The 26,174-nt window shown below is 38.6% G+C and overlaps 1 non-coding gene across 1 annotated transcript; it reads right to left on the reverse strand.

Moving 5' to 3' along the window:
* Window positions 1-4,142: 4,142 nt before the first annotated feature.
* Window positions 4,143-4,333, reverse strand: LOC111759956 (U2 spliceosomal RNA). The gene has a single exon (XR_002793783.1). It is a non-coding gene; the product is annotated as a U2 spliceosomal RNA (small nuclear RNA).
* Between the last annotated feature and the right edge of the window lie 21,841 nt (window positions 4,334-26,174).

Genomic DNA, 26,174 nt, shown 5'->3' on the forward strand with positions numbered 1-26,174 from the left:
TTAATTCTTCTTGGTGGACTGACCCTTTTATTAACATACAGTGTTCCCCTTTGTCCCTTGCAGCAGATTTTGACTAAAATCTATTTTTTCTGAAATTAGTATTGCTATCCCAGGTCTCCTTTGGCTACTTTTTGCATGGAATATATTTTTCCATCCTTTCACTTTCAACCTATTTTTGTCTGTGAGTCTAAGATGAGTCTGGTGAGTCTTTTGTAAACAACATATAGTTGGATAGTGCTTTTTTATCTTTTCTGCCAATCTCTGTCTTTTGATTGGGAAATTTTATTCATTTACATTCAGCACAATTATTGATAAGGCAGGAATTCAGCCATTTTGTCCTTTATTTCTTATACAGTTTGCAACTTTTTGGTCCCCCTTTTCCTTTATTTCAGCCTTCTTTTGTGTATAGTTGTTCTTTTGAATAACTGATTGATCCCTTTCTCATTCCTCCTTCTGTGCATATTTTATTTTATTTTTTCATTTCCACTATTGGATTCTTTAATGGATCAATTCAAAATCCATGAAGATGAATACAAAGAAGTTAATGTCCCTTCATTCTTGACTGGCTCACTCATAATTAAAAAGAATGACATTCATAGTTCATTTTGGTCAAAAACTATGAAAACAATGAAGCCACATTTTGTATCACTAACTACTATCAAGAAGAAAAATCAAGGTCATAACAAGATTTTTCCTAGATTGTATTAAGAGATTAATGTTAATCATTTTACTTTCTGGGCTAACTAAGTAATATGAAGAGATGATAATTTTTCTTTGAAATTTGTAAGTATAATCTGCATAAACATGAGTTTAAGAATAATTTAATATGTTAACGTCAACATACGATTATATTCCATTGTCCTTATTTTAAATGTAAAGAAATGGTTCCTTACAAGACCAAAAAAATCCAGGGGCCATAAAGTGTTTTTTTTTCTTTTTTTCCTTTTTTGTTTTGTTTAAACAAATGTGCACCATGATGTTTCAACAAGCAAGGCAAATGCCATGAATGTGAAAGCTGCATCTTGCAATATACTACATCTAGAACCTAGGGGATGTGAATTAGAAGTGGTATTTATTCGAATTAAACATTCAGGTAACGATATGACAAGTTAGTTTGCAGTATCAAAACTGTCCATTTAAGTTTCTTTTTTCTTAATATCAGAGGTCCCATGCAACAATAGCATTACACAGCTTTATCTCCTAAATCTTCCATGTCAAAAATATGTACTACCTTGAGGTTGTCTTTCTTGATGTGGCAGTCCACCATAACTTTGTTGTGATGATCTCTAACATAAAATCTTTTATAAGCTGGGTAACCCATTGCAGTTGTTTGGCCAAGTGGTAATTGCTGCAATCATTCACCTCGTATGCTGGAATTGGAAGTCAGACTCTTGGTGTCACTACTTGCAAGGCACAGGATACTGAGCACAAACAGGGTTCATGCAGACAACCAGAGTCAAGGTTTGAAAGGTGTACTATGGTACACCTGGCTGACACCAGGCTGCTACTCCGTATATATTTTATATTGCATTAACCCAAGAACTATATCCTACTCATTTGAATAGTACCAACTTAGCTTCAACAGCATACAGTCTTTGCTCCTATACCCCGGCATTTCACTTATGTCATTTTTGTCACATACTACTTCCTTATATTCTGCATATCCTAAAAATAGGATATCTTATTCAATTTTATTCTAAATCTTATAGGAAATAAAGAATAGCATTATTTTTACACACTGAGGATACCATACTAATTGGGTTTTGCATTTACCCACATCATTACCTTTCCTGGAGATCTTTACTTCTTTATATTTCTCCAAGCTACTATCTCTGTCCTTTCCTATGAACCTGAAGACCTCCCTTTAGCATTTCATGTAGGGTAGGCCTCTTGGTGACAAATTCTTACAGTTTTTGCTTCAATGGATATCTTAAATTCTCACTTATTTTTAAAAATTATTACTATTTATTTATTCCCCCCCCCCCCAACTGCAGCTTGCTTGCTGTCTGCTCTCTGTGTCCATTTGCTGTGCATTCTTCTGTGTCTGCTTGTCTCTCTTTGTTGCGTCATCTTGCTGCACCAGCTCTGTGGGTGTGGGCTGTCAGCTCTCCATGGGTGCAGGCCATCAGCTCTCCGCAAGCACAGGCCATCAGCTCTCAGAAGGAGCAGGCCGGCTTGCCTTCACAAGGAGGCCCTGGGACGGGAACCCAGGGATTCACACATGGTAGACAGGAGCCCAATCTATTGAGCTACAGTCTCTTCCCATTCTCACTCATTTTTGAAGGACAGTTTTGCTGGATAAATAATTTTTGGCTGGCAGTTTTTCTCTTTGGTACCTTAAATATGTCATACTACTGCTTTCTTGCTTCCATAACGTCTGATAAGAAATTGGCACTTAGTCATATTCAGGATTTCTTGTATGTGATAAATAGCTTTTCTCTTGCTGCTTTCAGAATTAACTGTTTATCTTTGGCATTCAGATTAGAAAGTATTTCAGACTAGGTCTATTGAAGTTTATCCTGTTTGGAATTCATTGTGCTTCTTAGACATGTATATGTCTTTTGTGAAATTTAGGAAATGCTCAGCCATTATTTCCTCAAATATTCTTTCTGTCCCTTATTCTTTCTCCTCTCCTTCTAAATCCCATAGGCTTTGCTCACTTTTTTTCATTCTTTCCTGTGATGGTTAGGCTTACCTTATCAACTTGGCCAAGTAATAGCACCCAGTTGTTTGGTTATGCAAGCACTGGCCAAATTGTACTGTGAGGACATTGCATGTACTTAAATCATCAGTGAGTTGATTGCATATATGGCTGATTACATGTAGATCAATTGAGGAGACTGTCTTAAGCAATGAGAGATGTCTCAGCCAATCAGTTGAAGGCCTTAAAAGGAGAGGTGATATTGCAGTCAGCAGAGTTCCCATTTCTACTTCACCCAGCTAGTTTATCCTGGGGAACTCACTGAGGACTGTCATGAGAGTTCCTGGCTTGCAGGCTACCACAAGGTATTTGGACTCATGCATCCCCACAGTTGCATGAGATAATTTTATAAAATTTCTAATATTTACAGATATCTCTCATCAGTTCTGTTTCCCTAGAGAACTCTACTAATACATTTGCTCTTTTTGCTCTTCTGACTGTATGATTTCAATTGTCTATCTTCTAGTTTGCAGACTCTTTCTTCTGCCTGTTCAAATCTGCTGTTGAATGTCTAGTGTTTTTCTTATCTCAATATTGTGATTTCAGTTATGTTTCATTTTAAACTTTCTAATTCTTCTTTTTCTTCACATATTTCCTTCCTTATATCCTTTAGTACTAAAACCAAACTAAGTGTATAGCTATGCTCATTTTCCTTTAGTTCCTTAAATTTATTTAGGAGATTTGACTGAAAATCTTTGATTATTTATTAACTGTCTGTATTTCCTCTGGTGTTTTCTTTTTTTCCCCTGACCAAACCATTTCTTCCAGTTTTTTTGTATGGCTTGTGATCTTTTGTTGATGTCTGGGCATTTGATTATTTTGATGTACAAACTCTGGATGCCAGTTTTTTCCTCATGTCTAGGATTTTAGCATAGTCTGTCTGTGTGTTAAAGCTCTTCTTCAGTGCTTGCTCCAGTTTATACTGAAACTTTAGAGCAGCCCATGTATATATGTCCAGATTTTCCCAAGATGAACCTGCCCCTTGCCCTAAGAATGTGCAATAACTATTAAAATTACCCTATAATGTGCAACTGTTTCCCTTCCAGGTGATTTCCTTTCCCCATTACTACTTTAAGAGGCCTGAACTGTTCTATTAGGTTGGCACAAAAGGAATTGTGGTTTCAGACAGTGAATTTTAAATCATTATTACTAGCTCAAACACATCTTTATTAATCAAAATAGGAACCATTACAATCAACACAATTTTGCCAATGAGAAATAAGTTTGTTTATTCCTGTAATGCAAAAATCCAAGTTTTGGGATTCAACAAACTCTTGGAAAGCATTTTTGCATCCTGCTGGTTTTAGAAGCATTTTCCCTTCAAAAAGTTGTCAAGATGCTTGAAGAAGTGATAGTCAGTTGGTGAGAAGTCAGGTGAATATGGTGGATGAGACAAAATTTTGTAGCCCAGTTTGTTCAACTTTTTTTTTTCTTACCCCTGAAGGGGTGCCCCATTCCTGGAGGTACTGCAATACCAGGCCGATGCATGGAGTAGACAGAGCAAGCCCCTATTCCATCTCCTAACTCCAAAAATGCGTTCACTACATTGTCCTCAGATAGAGGACATATCAGATATTAAACTGATAAGAACAGATACTACACTTGATCTTAGCCAAAAGGCCAAGAAGCGATTTGTTCAACTTTTGAAGCATTGGTTGTGTGATGTGTGGTCAGGCATTGTCATGGAAAATTGGGTCCTTTCTGTTGATCAATGCCAGCTGCAGGCATTGCAGTTTTTGGTGCATCTCATTGATTTGCTCAGCATACTTCTCAAATGTAATGGTTTTCCCAGGATTCAGAAAGCTATAGTAGTACAGTTTCACACGACAACTGAGGGAATGCTGAGTTCCCATCTTGGGGAGCTCTGTTGCATTCACCAATGGACCAGCAAAAATCCCCCAAGTACCAGGGCAAAAACCAGTGAAGAAGTATGGGCCAATGATGGGCCCTTGACACTGATGACTATGCTTATGGGCCTGTATGCTTGAAATTTCAACTAGGCCTAGAGCTGCAAGATAGCTAAGAGTTACCTCCTGAGAGCCTCCATGTTGTTCAAATGTGGCCACTCTCTAAGCCAAATTCAGCATATAAATGTATTACCTTTCCTCCAGCATGGGACATGACTCCCAGGGATGAGCCTCCCTGGCACTGAGGGATTACTACCAAGCACCAGTGGGTGATGCAACTAGAAAAAGACCTTGAATAAAAGGGGGAAATGGTAAAGACAAATGAGTTTATATGGCTAAGAGACTTCAAAATGAGTCAGGGGAAGCAGTCTTGGCCCAGTGGATAGGGCATGCATCTACCATATGGGAGGTCCGCAGTTCAAACCCCGGGCCTCCTTGACCCATGTGGAGCTGGCCCACATGCAGTGCTGATGCGCGCAATGAGTGTCGTGCCATGCAGGGGTGTCCCCCACATAGGGAAGCCCCACGCACAAGGAGTGCACCCCATAAGGAGAGCCGCCCAGTGCAAAAAAAGTGCAGCCTGCCAGGAGTGGCGCCACATACATGGAGAGCTGATGCAGCAAGATGATGCAACAAAAAGAGACGCAGATTCCTGTCCCACTAACAACAGCAGAAAGCGGACAAAAAAGAAGAACATGCAGCAAATAGACACAGAGAACAGACAACTGGGGTGGGGGGGGGGGGTGGGAAGGGGAGAGGAATAAATAAAAAAAATATTTAAAAAAAAAAGAGTCAGGAGGTCATCAGAGGGGTTGTGTTTACGCATATCTCAGCAGGATCTCAGAGACAGCCAAAGTATATACAACCCCAGGTAGTGGTGCTCCTGAGGGCTATGGAGACACCCAGGTCCTATGGTCATGGCAGATGGCTCTGGAGTTCAGTGCCTTGCCAGTTGGCCCTACTTTGGAATATGTGCTCCTGACTGTGGTGCAATTGGACTCAGATGTGACTTCTCTTCTGTCCCTTTTACTGAGCCTGTGGTTGGTGCTGGGGTTGGTATATGCTTAGGAGACTTTAATCTCTGGACTGTCCATGTGCCAGCTAGGCCCTGAGCCTCAGCAGAGTTGTGACACCTACTCTCCAGTTCATTGGACTTATCCAGGTCAGCTAAAAAGGAGGTGAGGATGGTGAACCACCACACCAAGGAACTGAAAGAATCAACAGCTGCAAGCAGGAGAATCCCATCCATCAGCCATAAGGGATCTAAGCCCCCCCTCAATTTAGAGGTGGAGTGGGCTCCAGGGTCCTCAGGATAGAGGAATAAAATATGGATTAGAGCAGATTCACTGGTATTCTACTATAGAATTATTGTAACTCTAGCAATGGAAGAAATTATATCACTAATGTGGAGACAGTGGCCATGGGAGTTGCTGAAGGCAGGAAGAGGGAAAAAGAGGTGTGATATGGGGGTATTTTCAGGACTTGGAGTTGTCCTGAACGATATTGCAGGGATAGATGCAGGACATTATACATCCTGCCATAACCCATAAATGGATTAGGAGAAGTGTAAACTACAACATAAACTATAATCCATGCTATGTAGCAGTGCTCCAAAATGTATTCATCAAATGTAATGAATGTACCACACTAATAAAAGAAGTTGTTGATGGGGGAGGAGTGGGGGGTGTGCGGAGTGGGATATATGGGAAATTCTTATATTTTTTAATGTAACATTTTGTATAATCTATGTACCTTTTTTAAAAAAAGACAATAATAATAAAAAAAAAAGAAAGCTGTAGTTCAGAATAGCAGCAGACCACCAAACAGTGACCATGACCTTTTTTTGGTACCAGTTTGGCTTTGGAAAGTGCTTTGGAGCTTCCTCTCAGTTCGACCACCGAGCAAAGCTGGTCATCGCTGGTTGTCATAAAAAATTCACTTTTCATTGCATGTCACAATCTGATCAAGAAATGGTTCATTATTGTTATGTAGAATGAGATGAGACTTCAAAAATGACAATTTTTAAAAATTTTCAGTCAGCTCATGAGGCACCCACTTATCAAGCTTTTTCACCTTTCCAATTTGCTTCAAATGCCAAAAGATTGTAGAATGGTCAACATTGAGTTCTTCGGCAACTTTTCATGTAGTTTAAGAGGATCAGCTTCAATGACTGCTTTCAATTGGTCATTGTCAACTTCCGCTGGCCGGCCACTACACTCCTCAACTTCAAGGCTCTCCTCTCCTTTGCAAAACTTCTTAAACCACCACTGCATTGTATGTTCATTAGCAGTTCCTAGGCCAAGTGCATTGTTGATATTGTGAGTTGTCTCCACTGCTTTATGACCCATTTTGAATGCAAATAAGGAACTTGCTCAAATTTGCTTTTTTTGCTTTAAAGATTTATGTTATTTTTTATTTATTTCTTTCGTCTCCCAGCCCCCCTCCCACCTCCGCTGTCTGCTCTCTGTGTCTGTTCACTGTGTGTTCTTCTGTGTCCACTTGCATTCTTGTCAGTGGCACTGGGAATCTGTGTCTTCTTTTGTTGCATCATCTTGCTGCATCAGCTCTCTGTGTGTACAGCGCCGCCACTCCTGGGCAGGCTGAGCTTTCTTCTCGTGGGGCACACTCCTTGCACATGGGGCTCCCCTACATGGGGTCACCCCTGTGTGGCAGGGCACTCCTTGCACGCATGAGCACTGCACATGGGTCAGCTCACCACATGGATCAGGAGGTCCTGGGTTTGAACCCTGGACCTCCCATATGGTAAACGGACACTCTATCAGTTGAGCCAAATCCACTTCCCCAAATTTGCATTTTATTAACATCATTTCCAAGATCTGAAATAAACATAAACAGCAAGTAATAAGTCATTAGCAAAAAAAAAGCAAGAATGCACATTAAATGATATATAACATATCCACATTTATTTAAGAATATGTGACAATATCAAATGGCAAATTTCAACAGTGCAAACCCACAATTACTTCTGCACCAACTTATATATTTCTTATACAAATTTTCCTCCCCAACAGTTATGTTTTGCTCAATTCCTCTCCCACTTTTTTTCTCCCTCTTTTCACTCTGACTTTCCCCCTTAGGTTCATCCTGCCTTACAGCAGTTGAGTTTCCCCTCTCATGTAGCTTTTCTGCCTTCAGTAACTTGTACATAAGAGTTGTCTACCCATAGAGCCAGGTGGAGTCAATGTTCATTTAGATGCGCCAGCAATTAGGGACCAGGCTGGGAGTGTGCATGGCTTGCCAACATTCCACCACAGGTCACTGTGATTTCTGTATGCTAATGTACTCTGACCACTAGGGCCCACCCAGGGATTATGTGGCCTTGGGACATTGTGTTTGAATGTGCATGGGAGTCTAAGTCACTGCCATGGGTAGCTCTGTGGTCAGACACCATGGCAGAAGGTACTTACGCCAGAGCATGACCATTGTATATCTCTTAAACCTCATGGGACTGCATATAGGGGAAGGGTGTGAACAGGCAGGACTGAGACACTCTTCTATTTCTTTATTTTTTATGGATTTTTTGTTTTTTCTTCAACTGAGCATTTGTGGAATATTCTGCCATCCTCCAGAATTCCAAGGATATTGAATCTGCCCTTTTATTTAGCTGTCTCTAAAAGGAAATATTCCCAGGGATGGCTTATGCTGCCATCTTGATGGCATCACTCCCCAAAACCATTACGATTTTTACAATATCTTGATAGTTCTAATGCAAGTGAAAACATCTGAAGAAACTTGCTATGTATTCAAGTTTCTAGCCTTACATTTTCATATTGGAAAATAACACATGGTTAAGGTGTATGTCTGCTCAGAGTAACTAATACTTCAGGAAGGTATGAGGCATGGGGAGATTCTGCATGAGATATCGAATCAAGTCCCAAATTTCAGTACATTCTCAAATGCCTATATGATTTTTGCCACATCCAATGTCCATTTTGACTATTTACTAATACTTTCTTAAAATTGAATTTTTAAAAATTTAGCTTTGCCCTAAGCAAGCAATATCTGTGAAACCACGGCTTTTATTATGCTAGTTAAATTTTTGACAATGTAGTGAAACCCTTCAGGCAGGTCCATAGCAGGATTTTTCCTGTTTTGTTCTGGGTGTTCTTTCTTTCCAGATTATTCAGCCATGTGCCTATTAAAATATAATGATATAATCAAAGTGGATTAGTAAAACAGGGACAGACAGAATGTTTATGAAATGTAGTTGGTAAATGGATGGTTTGCTTTTTGTTTATTTTCTCCCCTGAACCTTTGCATTTTCATGGGTATGATTTTCTTTCACCAGCTAACAATTCTCTTTAGAAGCCTGGTGATATTTCCGTGCCAGATAGGCATCCTTTTGTGAAGCAATGGACCAATGAATCATTCTTCTGATCTTCCCTAAATCCATGTATTTTACTTATTAACAATAAAGATCCTAAATGATTTTAAAAGAACCATAGTGACAGATTCTAAAGACATTGCCTTACTTTGTGAAAGGTAATCTCCAGTAACATTAGCATTAAAATGATCGAGAAGTATGGATGTTAACGTTTGAGTCCACACCCAAATGGGTTTAGGAGTTTTGGTAGATTTTCTTTAATGGTCATGGAAAAGTTATACAAAAGCTAGCCAGATACAAATAAATAAATAAATATTACATTATATTAAATTTAAGGGGAAAAAAAGCTATCCAGATACAGCTCTACTGATATCCTTGTAATCAAACATCCACTCACAATAGCAACCTCTCAACTCTCCACTTTCCAACCAAAATGTTGACACCCTTATTCTTCTGTCTACCACAATAAAAAGGATTAGAAAAGGAATTAATTTTTAAAATTTTTGATATAAGCCCTATATCACAGGATCTCAAATCTTTACCCTAATTTTAATGGTACCTTAACTAAAATCATCATAATATAATGATAAGTATGTTTGCATATCTCCTGTCTGTTATTTCATTTTGCTTAATCATTGTTGTATAAAGGTCTGAAACAACTATTTTCATCGAACAGGAAAAGTAATGGACTTGAGAAATTTTTCTTGTGGCAAAAATTAGAAAGTGAAAGCAAAATTACAATGAAAGGGGAACTGGTATTGCCAGGAGAGTTTGTGGACTGAAGATCATGACAGATGCTCCAGAAGGCTCCTGGTTTACCTGCAGGCACACCTGTGAAACAGGATGTTGCTTCACATAACCTTATGGTAGAATTAAAGCCAGATCTGGGCTCCAGCAAATGATATTTTCATCATGCCCTGATTAATCCTCAGATTACTGGGAAGTAATAATTATAACATTAAGGCAACATTCTTAATTTTAAAATAAGTTTATACCTATTGCTATGATACTCTGGATTTGCCATGTCCCTTGACCCATATTACTCCAACCAAGACAAGTGAGAACACATTCTTCTTGAAGTGATGCAAATCCTTTTATAATCATTCTTGATTTGAAAATTATTATTAATTTTATTTACAAGCACTCCATATCCACCAAATATACTTCCCTCAAACCCCATCCCCTGGTAAACTCTAATATGCTTTCTAGCTCCAGATCTCTGCAAATTTACTATTTTTAGGCATTTCTAATAAGTGACATGATAAAATATGTGTCCTATGTCCCTTGCTTATTTTACTGAGCATGTTTCAAGGTTCTTCCATGTCGCAGCATGTCTCAGAACGTCATTCTTTCTTATGGCTTAATAATATTTCATTGTGTGAATTTATCACATTTTGTTTATCCATTCATTTGCTGATGGACACTTTGGGTTATTTCCACCTTTTATATATTGTGAATAACGCTGCTATAACATTGGTGTATAAGTATCTGTTGGAGATCCTATTTTTATTTTCTTTAGGTATATACCTAAAAGTGGAAGTGCTAGATCATATGGTAACTCTGTATTTAACTTTTTGAGGAACTGCCATATTCCTTTCCACAGTGGCTGCACCATTTCAATCCCCACCCTTGAATAATTTTTAGTATCAATGTTTTGACCCCAAAATACTCTTTTATACATACACACACACACTCACATATATATATATTTTAGGTACCAAGGCTGGGGATTGAACCTGGCACCTTGTACTTGGGAAGCTGGCACTCAGCTACTGAGCCACATCAGCTCCCCTGAGTTGATATTTTTGTTTGTTTGCTTGCTGTTTTTTTGGAGGGGGGATGTTGTTTTTAAAAGACATCAGGAACTGGACCATGGACCTCCCATGTGGGAAGCTGGCACTTAACTGCTGGAGCAATATTTGTTTCCACTCTTCTAATTTTAAATGGTTTATAAATCTAAGACATGATAAGATGATCCAGAACATAACATCAATAAGCAGTGAAAACTCTGGAGTTTATCATTCATTATCAATTTAACCATTTTTCAACAATGTTTAAGGATGTGTGTTTACTAGCACTTTCATGAACATGAATTAGCATCAGTCTTTTGTAATATTTGCCAAATTGAGAAGAGGAAAAATATATGCTGTATCTTTTTTTTTTTTTTTTTAAGATTTATTTTATTTATTTCTCTCCCTGTCCCCCCTGGTTGTCTGCTCTCTGTGTCCATTCGCTGAGTGTTCTTCTGTGTCCGCTTGCATTATCTGGCAAATCTGAGAAACAGCGTCTCTATTTTGTTGCATCATCTTGCTGTGTCAGCTCTCGTGTGTGCGGCCACTCCTGAGTGGTGCGCTTTTTTCATGCAGGGTGCACTCCTTGCACATGGGACACCCCTATGCGGGGGCACCCCTACGTAGCACAGCACTCCTTGCACGCGGCAGCACTGAGCGTGGGTCAGCTTACCACATGGTTCAGAGGCCCTGGTGATTGAACCTTGGACCCTCCGTATGGTATATGGATGCTCTATCAGTTGAGCCATGTCCACTTCCCTATATGCTGTATTTTAATTTGCATTTCTTCTATTGGTAGAAAGGTTGAATTTCTGCACATCTACAGATCATTTTCATTTCTTATTTTGTGAATGTTACTTTCACGACCATATTCACTTTATCAGGATAATCAATGAAGAATTTATTTTTAGGTCTAAGAAATGGAGGACTGAAAAACCCAAACCTTTATACTAAATTAAAATAAAAAATGAATAAGCTATTGAAAAACTCCAAGTGATATTTAAATTAGTTTCTCTAAAGTCCTATTCAGACGACAACCAGCATAAACACACCATTTTTTAGTAAGTTCAAATCTAGCACTGTTACTATAAATACATCCAAATTCCAATTCTTACTTCCTTTGTATACAACATATTTTTAATAATTGCTCCATATAAATTAAAGTTAGCATGAGACAACCTATATTGTGTGATTCTAAGTGAAAATGTATTCTTTGGGAATATTCACTACCATCCTACAAAGTTATTAAGAAAGCACTCCCAATATTTAATCTCTTCATCATTATACTGCAGTCATACTGGCTGTAAAAATTTTCCTCTAAAGAAAACCCAACTTTCATACCAACTTTAACTTAAAAAACTAGAGATATGCTCATCCAGAAACTGAAAAAGTCCCCCAACAAGAGAATAGAACACATTCCCTGGAACTCTGACCAGGTCTTCCTTAGACTTGGAGGATAGAAAAAATCCCGAAGAACAGACTCCAAGCTTGTCATCTCTGTCTGTATGGAGAAGATAGAGTACTCCATCAGGGTTCCATCTATGGCCACACATACTTTTAACACTTTCTGAAAATGCCACTCCCCAGTACTGTGGCCTAGCATGATACTGTGAAATGTAATAAAGTACTTTTCCTATAAGCTCCTGGAACAAAGCTTGTACCTGAGTACCTACCATAGCCCCTATTACAGAAAAAGTATTTCCTAAGTACCCCCTGAATTACTGAACAGCAGCATTATGGAGCTTTGTGATATGCTGGAAATTGTTCTGTACCAAAAGTGTCATCCTAGGCAACACCTGAAGTCTCACTGTGGGCAAGGCATTGACACAGAAAGCTCGGCAGTTCGCCCCCATGCTGCAGGAAAATGTACAGACAGTGGCTTTTATTTCCTCAACCCATCCTTTTCCTTACCCTTTGCCCATCTCCTCACAGTCATGATCCCACCCTGGAAGCTCAGAGATGAGGTGAGAGGAAGACTGGGAATTAGGGATAAAAGGACATCTGTTGGACCAATTACTCGGTAGTAGGTTTTTTGTGTGTCGTGTTTCGTTGTGTTTTTTTTTTTGATGAGCAAAATTTTAATTTTTTTTCTTTATAATACTTGGTAGTGTTCTGAAGCTAAATTTTAAATGGTTTATTATTAAGACCACATCAAAACAAGCTGTCACAGAATGGTATTATCAAAATGTCCCTTACATTTTTATTAAGATTAAGTGCATGAAATTATACAAAAAGGACATAACGAAGTCATATGGATTTTCCCATCTACTCCTACTGGGGAGCGGAGGCGGGGTGCATTTCTCCTGAAGTTCCAATTGTTTCCAATTGGCTCCCTCTTCTCTTTTTTATGTAAGCCTTAATGATGCCCTAACACAGACTAACTTAAACATTCCCAATTGGGTTGAAAAGATATCCTTTAAGTATATGCCAGGAACTAAGCTCAGGGCTGGTATCTGCACTGTCTAGGCCACTATGACTCTGGGTAAGCCTCAGGTTTTTCTTGTCTGGGTTCCTGATTCCTAAAATGAAGAGGAGCTGGATGTACTACATGATCTCTAAAGTTCTTTTTTAGTTCTAAATTCTCTAATTCTGTGACTGTCTTTATTACAGCAGCTAGTATTATACTAAAGAATACAGAAATTAGTACCTTCAGGCGAGGTGCTGCCATAACAAAAATCTAAAATTGGCGTAGAAGTCAGGCAGCAGGAAGACAGGAAACTGATGCTGGAGGCTGGAAACCTGGAGATCCCTGGCGTCTGTAGTGGTGAAACACTTGGTAAAACTCACCTGGGTAACCCGGAAGGCAGATCGCATGCCTACAGCGCCCCAATGCTTTGTGTGTGTTGGATGTTATTGGCAGCACTCAGCAAGGTTTTGGAAGAAAGACATGCGCTCAGGCAATAATTATCAGAACAAAGAGTGGAAGCAAGTCCAGAAATGTGGGGAAAACTGCCAGAATAGTAAAGCTTAGCGCCTCAGGACCCCAAACAATAAGAGAGAAGCCTGGGAAAGGCTTTGAGGAACTAAGGACCATTGAGGTTCAGCCCTGGGGCAAAGATCAGAGTAAGAGCAAGGCCTTGCCTCTAGTGTCTCAAGCTGCCTCCCAACAGCCACCAGTGAATAAGAGAGCCAGCCCAGGGAATGAGGAAGCCATGAAAATAATAAGGTGTGACAGGTAGATCTTCACAGACCTTTGGGTAAGCTTACTGGCACATAGAACTAACTGGAAGGGTACAGATCAGAACCCTACCGAAGTCTGGAAATAATGTTATTGCTAAAGAAACCACAGCCTTTTCTAAAAATGACTTTGTGACATTTAATGACTTGTCTAAAGTCACACAGTTAGAAAATAGTAAAACTGGCATCCAAAGCCTGGCAGTCGACCATACTCTCAGCTTAACACTACAGATGCAACTTAAAACCTATCAGAGAACAGCTTGGTGGTTTCCATCTCGTGTACTTTTTAGTTTCTTATTCACTTGCTAGGAATGGAGAGTACCACATCCCCAGAAGATAATACCTATCCAGCCTATTTGGAGGAGGGAAAGGAAATAAATATGTAATTTCCTGCCTCTTCTAGGCTAGAGTGAAAGCAGATCCTATATTAAGAATGATTTGAATAGAAGGTTGGCCAAAATAAATGGAAATGACAATCAGTTCACACAAATAGATCTGAAATATTTTTGCCCAAATAACACCCTATTATTAATGTTTTATAATATTAACATACATTTTTTTCTTTCAGAGAAAAACATTAGTATATATGCACTATTAGTCATAATTATTTTTCACAAGAGGGTTGGCTATACAACCAAAATAAACTATGGACAGTAGCGTACAGTAATATATCAATAATCTTCCACTGATGGTAAAAAAAAATAAAATAAAGGAAGTATGCTAAGTGAAAGAAACTAGACAAAAAGTACTATATATTGTTTGACTCTATCTCTACAAAATTTAAATAAAAATAAATTATAGCGGCAGAAATAGATTAGCATTTATGTATGGCAGGGGAAGGACAGAGAAATTGAGAGATGACTACTAAGGGGTAGGGAGTTTTAATTTTTGAAGTAATGAAAATGCTTTAATATTGATTGCAGTGATTAATGAACAACTCTGTGATTATACCAAATGCCATGGACTGTACACTTTAGATGGATTGTATGGTCTATGAATACATTTCAACAAAATTGATTATAAAAATAGATCTGAAATATAAAAATCTTAAATCAATACATTTCAGATTTAGTGGTTCTATTTTACTATATTTTAGGGTCAACTTTAGAGTAATGAACAATCTTCAGTAACATCTTAAGTAGAGTTCATCAATCTTCTGTCTAGCCTTCCTCAAAGGAACCTGTGTCCATATAGCAGACAAAGGCATTGAAGAAAGGAAACTGCACAGATCTCTTCAGAATTACGAGACACTAGCTCTGAGCCAACCCTAAGTCTAGGCACAAAGCACTGTAGCTCAGCAATCAGGGTGGAGGTTTCTAGGGACCAAGGTATAAGTGAAGTCTTGACCAAATTTACCTCACATTAAGCCCCACAGGACCGCAAACCCATCCAGTGGTTATTTCCTAATTTCTAAAGTGCAGAGTTAATAATGATATTCTCAGAAGAAAACTCACTCAACCAAGTTGTAGGAGTTATTTTGGAACTCCTAAAGGGAAGGCCTTCTTGTGAACAAAACAGTAATCAAGGTACTACAACATCCTTGAAGGAAGGGCAGAGATTCATGACAGCATGAAAGACTTGAGAGGTGCTGAGAAGCTGGTTCCTAAATTGTACAGAAAACAAATAGATCTTGAAAACAGCAAAAGATTATCATATATTTATCCAGGTGGTGACTATGCTGCCACCTATCATTCCAGACATGGTCTGCTTACCAGAACAAGTTAACATTCAGCCCCTGGAGTCCACTACTCAACAAGTGATCTGGCAAATGCTAGACCTCCATAAGCAGAAACACCAGAAGCAGTCTATTTTACCTGGTCAGGACAGCTGTAACAACTTCAGCATCTTGCTTTAGGATTGCATCTATTCTCTGGCTCTGTGTCATCATTTTGTTTTCAAGGTCTTTGACCATCTCACCAAGCTAAAAGATAGCACAACTGTTGAACACATTGATAACATCTTGCTGTATGGAGCTGAAGACCCAGCAAATATCCTAGATGCCTTATAAGACACATGTGTGCCAGAGAGCAAGAGAAAAAACATAAGGGCAGAAGCATACTATTTACAGAAGTGATGATGGGGTTTGGTGTCCAGCAGTGATCATGACAACTTCCATTGGTGAAGTCCTAATTGGAATTTTTCCTGTCACATTACCATGGCTATATTATGAATACTCAGCTTGCTCACACTCCCTTGATTCCTCCATATTTCCAAGCCTTGTTCTCCAGACTTCCATTCAGTTTACAAACTGCAATGATATCCTTCAAATAGATTCTTGTCTAAGTTAGCCAGAATCATTTTATTCTTTGCATCCAAGAACAATATACTAAAGGATTTTAGATTATAGAATGTATATGGCCAAGAACTAGAAGGTAAACACCAAGATTACTAAACTTGAATGTGCATGACATCTACATATAAAGTCCACATACAAAGTAAAGCACACAGGGATCAGAGGGGAGTCAAGTGAATAACTGAGCCATTGGGTTACTCAAAATTTGTTCTTAACTACTTCAAGACAGACAAGCATACGACAATGTTCCCCTCACACACTCCTTCCAACAGCTCTGGTAGGCTCTGGACTGTTAACTGACTAAATACTACAAAGAGGTATAGGCAAAGGTAACACCATAAATAATGCAGGTAAAATCCCCTCTAACCTTTCCAAAAGCACAGATCCTGGTGGAGGGGTAGAAAGAAAATGGGAAACTCTTTTCCTTTTCCTTCCCTCTCTTTGGAATCTACTTAGCATTTCTCTTAGTTAAGAGATATGAATGACCTCTTCGCTGAGATGAATACCATGTAAAAGCTGTTGCCAAGGGCTCCAGAAGTTCCTAGAAAAAATAACTGATACTTAATAAATGTAACAATCGCAAGGATATTTATACACCTACTAACTAACTCTCACCAAGAAAATGACAAAAATTTTTCCCCAACCTTACACAACATTGTAGTTGTCCTGTAGCCAGGAAGTGAAGGAGCATGTTTTCATCAGAACATAGGAATTATTGCCTTATGTAAAATGTTATTCATAGATCTCTTTCTCAGGATGTCTTGTCTTAATCTCTAAGGACACACAATAAAGAGAATTGAATTCTTGAAGCTACTGTAGAAATGTACAATGCAATGCAGCTATAGGGTAAATTACAGCCTTCAAATCATTTCCATGTAGCAAATAAAACTCTCTAATCCATAATCAGGAAAAGGAAAATGCTACAAAAATTATAACCTTTTAGGTTTCTATTGTTTTCCGTTCATCCTCAATAGTTCCTCAAGTATGAACAATGCTTGTTAATTTCCTTCAGGACTGTGAAAGCTGGCCAAATGTGTATTGACTGCAAGGAAATTAAGTAGATACTAAAGAAATTTTTTCCTGGAAGTATTCTTAGAAAAATACTCTTGTTCAAGGGAACTGTGGTAAAATTCAGTTCTCATCACTCAAATTTTAATCCCTTTATTTTTCAGCTGATAAAAAAACACATATATATCAAGAAAAATGAAGGTGTCTATATGGATTTCTCAGAGTGAAATGGCTGTAACCTTTGACTCAAACGCTATTACAGTGAAACAAGTTACTTATCCATTAAAGATCAATGACCTAGAACCAATACCTATTTTCTATGCAAATTTGGATAAATCACTGGGGTACAAAGTTTCATTGAGATTTCTTCCCTTTATCTTTGCATTGGGTAAATCACTGATATTCATAGAGGGGGTTTATATAATCTAAGTTTATCATGGAATTACCTATTTTAATTTGTATATGGAACATGAGGATAATCTAAAATTTCTTCTTTCTCTCTTCCTAACCTGTCGATATACCTACATAACTCTCTCTACCTATCCTTCAGTCTCTGTCCCGATCTCAAGATTTTTATCTGAAGACAGTTAAAGAGGGTCTATAGCCACAACAAAATCTAAGGCTAATTCCTAGACTACAGATTTCACTTCTATTCAAACTAAGAAAAATGTAAAAATATAAGTTCATTCTAATGTATCCCACAATAAGCTAATTGCTGTAATAGAGCTTAGAACTGCTTCCATGTTTATTTGGAAGAAGTATTTTTGATATATAAAATATTGCAGTTAGTAACTATCATAACAATGGATTTTTTTGACAAATTTTAATTTCAGTGATAGTGTTTCATTATGGTTGAGTGTTCAGCCATTTCACAGCTTGTTAAAAATCTATTTCAAGCATTTGTTTTTCCTTCTGAACAGTTCCCCAGTATCTAATTATTAAGAGAACACACAGTATGTAGAACAAATTCACATATGCAAAATTGACAATCCCAGAAGTGTTACATTCTTATTTGCATTACAGTCCTATTCATGTCGGGTAAAATCCATGCATTTCTCTCAAATTTCTCTTCTTTTTCTTGCAGAGCTTCTTAGCAGGGATGTGTACATGATATTGCAGGCATGCTGTTAGGAATATTAAAAAGGTTAAGAGCTCAAGCTGAAAAATTACGTGTAAAGAAAGTATTCAGTGTGAACTGTCAATCTGTCCTCTCCTGCCTTTTAAGTTCCATGTCTCTCTGGTTGGCAGTAACTTGGAAATGTGGAGCTCTTTACCTATTCATTTTTGTTTTGTTTTGTTTTGTTTTTGCTTTAATTGATCTTCCTAGGATTTGATTGAGTTGACAGGCCAACGTTTAATTTCAAGGTCTGCATATTTCATTTTTTTCTCTTTAAAGTTCTGGTGCCTCAGAAACTAGAGATTTCAGTGGGTTCTTAGCTTTTTTGGAAAATAGCAGGATGATTTAAAAGATGCCATTAAACCAGAATCAGCCTATGATTGCTAATGGTGGCCTAAAAGGAGCAATTACCATTTCCTGCAAAGGTGATTGCAAAGAAACCAGACAGCACGCATACTGAAAATAAAATCAACAGACTAGCCCTAGTAAGCTACAAAGACTCCATCATGGTGAGGCTTTTACTTTATCATCCTAGTCCAAAGATATACCTCAAACAAAAAATATGCCTGCTATAAATGTAACTTTTCTACACATAAAATACAAGTCTTATCCTTTTAGATAAAATGTAGAAACTATGATAGTGAGTAAGTTAATGTTGTTTTACAGAATGTGTGGTTATGAAAGACTTGATAACATAGTTTTGAAAGAAAAAAAGTAGGTATCAATAAATTAGTTTCTTGATATAAGTTTTGCGTTTCTAGTCTCCTGGTCCACTCATTAGGAATCTATAAAAGAAGAGGTGATTTAAAATGTTACTATTTTCCTTTATTTGTGTGCTCACTTCAGTGTTAGGAATGCTAATAAGAGTTTAGAGAATACATTTAAACAGCTACATTTTTTCAATCAGGAAAATTCCATATTTAAAGTGAAACCATTTACATGATACAGATTCTTTTTTGTTTTCCTTTATGTAAATAAGTTTTTTAACTTACTGTTTTCAAAAATGTACTTTTGTATATTGGATTTGCTTAAATATTAGATATATTAGAACATGTCTAATATCTTTAATAAGAATGTAATTAGAAAAAATGTTAATTCTCTTATTTCCTCCTTTAAAATTCTACAGGTTTTAGCACTTTCCTCTAAATTCCCACTGTCCCCATCCTAATGAAAGGGTCCTGAAACAAATTCTGAATGATTCTCTCTGCTTCCAGTTTCTACCCTACCTAATTCTATTTGCCGTTCACAAGCTCATCTCATAAAACAATACACTTGTCAAATCCTTCTCCTGCTCAAACCCTACTGTGACCCCTGAGCCAGATCTCTTCCCTTGCCCCTGCAAATGCATTTTCCATCCTTCTCCACACAGCTCTGGGCCCGGGGAGGGTGTATGGATCATCCATGGGCCTCTGCCTTCCAGTTGGCCAATGGAGAACACCAGCAGCAGACCAGAGGGAGAAGGAGAATGAGTAGGATGATTTATTCCTCTGGTTCCCTCCCTGTGGGGCATGTGGGCTGCACTCCTCTCTGAAGGCAGAGCTCCTCTCAGGCCATCTCCATAGTCATTGGAACTTCTTTCTGGGTGCCAGGAACTGCTCAGTCTCTTGGCCGCTGTGGACATAGGGACAGTAAAGATGCCCTGTTTCCTTATATCCTGTCAATACATTTTTAAATTTTTTTAAAACTTTATTGAAGTATATCACTCATACATAAACATACATAAACAATAAGTGTACAGTTACACTTACAAAACAAACATATAAACATCATACAGGACTATTGAATCTCACTAAAACTTGCACTGTTGTTAAAACTTTTTAATTAATGATTAAAGAGCATTGTCAAAATATTACTACTAACCAAAGTATTTTCTCCCAACACCCCTTATTATTACTATTATCTTTATATCATTTATATATGAACATACATAAACAATAAGGATATAGTAAAAGCTGTGAACTTAGAAAGCAAATGTGTAACATCATACAGGATTCCCATACATCAACCCTCCACCAACACCTTGCATTGTCCTGAGATGTTTGTTACAAATTATGAAAGAATATTGTCAAAATCTTACTACTAATTATAGTCATTACCTTATATTTAGTGTATTTTCCCCCAACACACCTTGTTATTTTTTAAATATATTTTTTATGACAGAGGTTGTAAATGTAAAAAACAATCATGCACATGTGCAGAATTCCCAAATAGCATCCATCTATCAACACACCACACTGTGGTGAAATATTTGTTACAGATAAAATATCATCTGATTGTAACCACATCCATAGTGCACATTTGGCACATATTTTCCACACTGCCCCGTTATCAACACAGTACATCTTTGGGATAGATGCAATAATATTACATTATTGCTGCTAACCACAGTCCATAGGTCACTCCAGAAGTATCTTTTCTGTGCTTTTCCACATTCCCACCACCCTGCAAAAGTGATGTACATTTGCTCTAGCTAACAAAGGACACTCTTGCATCTGTACCATCAACCACAATTCTCATCTACCTCTTGGTTTACTATGCTATTCTGTTCCTAGACTATTCTCTAGCATTCTGTTAATTGGCATTTACATATCTAGACTTCCATTTTCAGCCACATCCCCATTTATAAACCAGCTGTTACTATGTGTTATCATCCATGCTATACATTTCCACATTTTTACAGTAAAGCTAATTAAAACCGCTACAAACATTAAACATAAGTAGTCCATCTTAGTCCTCCTCTTATCTCCTTTAAGAATCCATCATCTACTACCAGGGCTTGAAAGTATTTTCCTACAATTTCTTCTAGAAGCTTTATGGTTATTGCTTTTATTTTTAGGCTTTTTATACATTTTGAGTTAATTTTTAGATAAGGTGTGAGATAGAGGTCCTCCTTCCTTCTTTTGAATATAGATATCCAGTTCTTTCAGGACCATTTGTTGAATGGACTGTCCTGCCCAAGATGGGAGAACATTGTGCTTCTTGGACATGGATATCTACGTCCTTCAATAGGGTTGGGAAATTTTCTACCATTATTTCTTCAAATATTCCTTCAGTCCCTTTTCCCTTCTCTTCTTCTTCTGGGACAACCATGACGCATATGTTTGAATGTCTTTTGCTGTCATTAAGTTCCCTGAAACCTTGTTCAATTTTTTCCATTCTTTTCTTCATCTGTTCTTTTGTATGTTCACTTTCAGAGGCCATTTCTTCAAGTTCACCAATCCTTTCTTCTACCTCTTCAAATATTCTATTATATGATTCCAATGTTTTTAAAATTTCGTTTATTGTACCTTTCATTCCCACAAGATCTGCTATTTTTTACGTATGCTTTCAAATTCTTCTTTGTGTTAATCCAGTGTCTTCTTAATATCCTTAATCTCTTTAGCCATCTGTGATGGTTAGCTATTGTGTCAGCTTGGCCAGGTAATTGTGCCCACTTGTTTGGTCAAGCAAGTACTGGGTTAACTAATACTTGGGCATTTATGGACTTTAGGCACTGTTGGCTTTACTGCAGTGGTAAATCATAAATAGCTGATCACAATTGCATCAATCAGGGAGATTGTCATGAGCAATGAGTGACCCTTTATCCAATCACTAGAATCCCTTAAAAGGGGAAGTGATTCCAGCATTGAGTGAGAATTTCTGAGATCATCTTTGGACAGTCAATGTCTCCCAGAACTCATCGAGAACCTTCACTGGACTTTCATTGGAGCCCCTGGTTGCAGCCTGCCTGTGGAACCTGGATTTGTGCATCCCCATGGTCACATGGGAAACTCATATAATCGCATACTATTGACAGATATCTCTTGTTGATTCTGTTTCCCTAGAGAACCCTGACTAATACACCACCTTGTTGTATTTATTAAGGAGATTTGTTTGAACATCTATGGTTAGTTGTCTCAACTCCTTTCTGTCATCTGGAGGCTTATCTTGTTCCTTTAACTGGGCCATATCTTCCTGTTTCTTGGTGTGGATTGTAATTTTTTTGTTGGTGTCTTGGCACCTGGCTTACTAGAGTGTTTATTCTGGGTGAAGTTTTTCTCTTTAGTTTAGGGCTTCCTGCCATTTCTCCCTTGCTGGTTGTGCAGTAGGAACCAAGGATGTAATTGGTGCTATAAGCTGTGGAGGCTCAAGCTGCCCTCATTACCCCAAGAACCAATGAAACTTCTCCCAACTTTCTCCTTTGCCAGGGGTAGGAACAGAGTGACAGCTGTGTAGAATAACCCCTTTTGTGCAGGCTTAGACTCTAGTTACCCAAACTGATGAAGCTTCACATCCCTTTCTCCCCTGCCTGGGGTAGGGATTGAGCTGCAGCTGTGGGCAGCAACCTATGCTGCAGTGTGGGTCCAAGATGACCAAGGTTGCCCCATATAACTTCCAATTATTCAGTCTGTGCCAGCCAAAGGTACCTGCAGTTACTTGGATGCAGGACCCACCAGCCTTCTCCCTGCCAGAGGTGGGGTTGACACCTAGGCTGGGGCTGTAGGCTGATCTGGGTGAAAGAAACTGGTTCCTACCTTCACTGTGATTTTCGGTCAGTCTGGCTTCCCCTCATGCTGGGGGCGGAGTCAAAATGGCAGCTACCAGTCTCTTTCTGATCTGGACAAGTTCAAACTTTAGCTGTTCTTAGGCCAGCCAAATCCACCAATCAGTAATTGAAATTGGTGGCCAACTGTCTCCTCTTCCTCTGTTTTTGGGAAATGGAGCTTCAAATTCCAGCCACAGAATAACTCTTGGGGCAGCTTGTACTGCCAAAGTAGGACTATCACCAGCCTCCAGGGCTTGACCAGTAATTTTCCAGAGAGGCTGGTGCTGGTGTCCCCAGCTTCCTCTCTGCCAGAGATGAGGCTGGGGCTTCAGCTAGAGCTGCAATCTGATCTGGATGGAAAGAAGCCGGTCCCCATCAGTACTGTGATTTTCAATCTGCCCCAATTCCTCTGGTGCCAGGTGTGAAGCTAAAATGGTGGCTACCAGCCTCTTTCTGACTTTGACAGGTTCAAATTTTGGCTGTTCTTAGGATTACACTTTAGCCCACTAATCTACCCATCAGTAGCTGAAGTTGGTGCCCAACTGTCTCTTCCTCCCCCGTTTTTGGGAAGTGGAGCTTTCAATTCCAGCCATGGAACAGCTCCTGAGGTGGTTTGGCCTCCAGTGGAGGATGGGCACTGGCCTCCGTGGCATGGAGCACTCTACTTATGAATCTTCTCTGCAAATGGGCAATCTCCTCCTTCCATTCCTTCAAGGAAGTTGTAGGATGCTCTTCTGGTCTCCTGGAGACCCCAAACAGGTGCTTCAGCTAGTTCCAGATAGCTCTGGCTGTTTACTAATTGCCCTGCAGCAGGAGCTGACTCTAGAAGCTCCTTACTCCGCCACCATCTTGCTGGTTCTCCCTCCTGTCAATATATTTGTAAAACGCCCCTTAAATTCTCCCTGGATTTGAGTGTGCCAGCTATTCTTGGCCACAACCCTGACTGGCACAACTCCCTACCAACTACTAGACACCATTCCTTTGGTTATGGATCTCAAAACTGAGCCCTTCCATCTCCTAGGCCAGCTTCCTTGGTCTTCAATTTATTTGCCATGTCCCTCCCTGCACCTGCATCTTTCACTATGCTGTTTTCCACACCTAGAGTAGTCTCCCTCTCCTCCCTTCCTAACTAACATTATAATGCTGAGCAACAATGTGAAAAGACCCCTCTCACAATAGAATTCCTATCATTTTCTGTTCAGTTCTTGAATCCTCAGTCTTTTATCATCCTCAGTTCCTCCCAAGAGTTTCATCTTCCTAGCAATATATTAGACAACTAGAGTACACTTTCATTATGATCGTGCACAAAACAGATTTCAGTTCACTACTGCTAAAACCAAAACACTTGATCGTTGTGCTGTTTTTCTATTACCACAGAAGTTGCCTATTATTCCAAAGATTTTTAATGTCTGAAATATCAAAGGCTTACTCTGAGCACAGGTATGGCACAGGACTGGCCGAAAGGTCACTCTTCAGCATTTAACAGCCACCCACGGAGCAAATACATATGCAGCATTTTCTTTCCACTTCCCCATCACCTACATCCATTCAACACATCCTGAGTGTTCAAAAACTGAAATGACCAATTTCATATGGAAAATACTAAGCTTCAGTCTGTGAAATCTAAATATAGCACTTGGAAATCAAGCCTAGTCTAGTCAACCATTAGAAATTTGGATTGAATTTAAAGTAATTTGGAAAAGATGAATATAAAAGGTATTCAAAGCCCATCTCCTACTCTAAAGTACCAAAAAAGCCTCACACATTTATTTTTAAATAGCATTTGGGTATAATTAGAATATAGGCTCAATATAAGAAAATTAGAGTATTAAACATAAAAATGTATAATCCCACCACACAAAGTTATGGACTATTAAGATTTTTATGTATTCCCTACCAGCCTTTCATGTACTTACATACATATAAAACTGGAGTTTCATTTATGCAAAGTTTAGGTTCTGTGGTATAAGGCTAAAGTTGAGAATTGTCAAAAGGACTCATAATAAACTATTAAATCACCAATAAAACACAATACAGGGAGCAGATGTGGCTCAAGTGATTGAGCACCTGCCTTCCACATGAAAGGTCCCAGGTTTGGTTCCTGGTGCCTCCTGAAAAACCAGAAACAAACAACAAGCAAAACAAATGAAAAAGCCAACTCAGGGAAGCCAATGTGGCTCAGTGGTTGAGCGCCAGCCTCCCACATACAAGGTCCTGGGTTCAATCTCCATCCCCCAGTACCTCAAAAAACAACAAAAACAAAATGCCACAATACAAGGCTTTCTTTTAAGAAGTCCAACAAAACCAGTTACTTCTTCAGGAAATTATTTTTTCTTTGGTTAAGCACCAGAAGTTGTACTTGATTTGTATTTAGGTGCCATACTGTCTGGAATATACATCTCTTTAACCTCTCATATCATGCTTGCAATATGAGACCCTCATGAGGGAGGAGGCACACAGCTACTGAGACTGACCAAGAAAAGGCAGACTCGTGTCTCATGATCTCTGCTCATTGACTGTAATGAACGAACAGCCACATTACCTAAATATCTATTTTTCCTGCCTTTCTTTACCTTTGCCCATGTAAAGTTGAAGTAAAGTAAATGCAAGAAACATCTCTTTAGATTTTATAATAAAAGACATGATATCATTTATACAGTTTTGTATCTTGTGCTTCTCAATTACCATCATATTACTGGGATCAGGTACCCTGTCAAACATTTTTAAACTCACGCTTACATAATTATGGATGTATCATAATTTATTTGACGATCCACCCATAATTTTTCTTATCATAAATAATATTGCAATAAAAATATTTGTTTATAAACCTTTTTGTGAGTGTTAGTTCCCTGACATGAATTTATACATGATGAATTATTTGGGTATTCTGCTAAGAATTCACAAAAATTGTGATGCTTTATTATACATCATACTACAAAATAAATTTCAGACATTAAGGAGTTAAGTGTTAAATATTTTTAAAGTTAAAAGAAAATATAAGGAAGTATATGTGGCTCAAGCATTTGCATGCCTGCCTACCACATGGGAGGTCCCAGGTTCAGTTCCCAGTGCCTCCTAAAGAAGATGAGCAAGACAGTGAGCTGATGCAACAAGGTGACATGACAAGATGACACAACGAAAGGACACAACAAAGAAACACAATGAGAAACACAACAAGCAGGAGTGAAGGTGGCTCAAGCCATTGGGTGCCTCCCTCCCACATGGGAGGTCCCAGGTTTAGGTCCTAATGCCCCCTAAAAAGAAGATGAACAGACACAGAGAGCAGACAGTGGGTATAAACAATAAGG

The sequence above is a fragment of the Dasypus novemcinctus genome, chromosome 6, assembly GCF_030445035.2.
Source record: "Dasypus novemcinctus isolate mDasNov1 chromosome 6, mDasNov1.1.hap2, whole genome shotgun sequence".
NCBI classification, from domain to species: domain Eukaryota; kingdom Metazoa; phylum Chordata; class Mammalia; order Cingulata; family Dasypodidae; genus Dasypus; species Dasypus novemcinctus.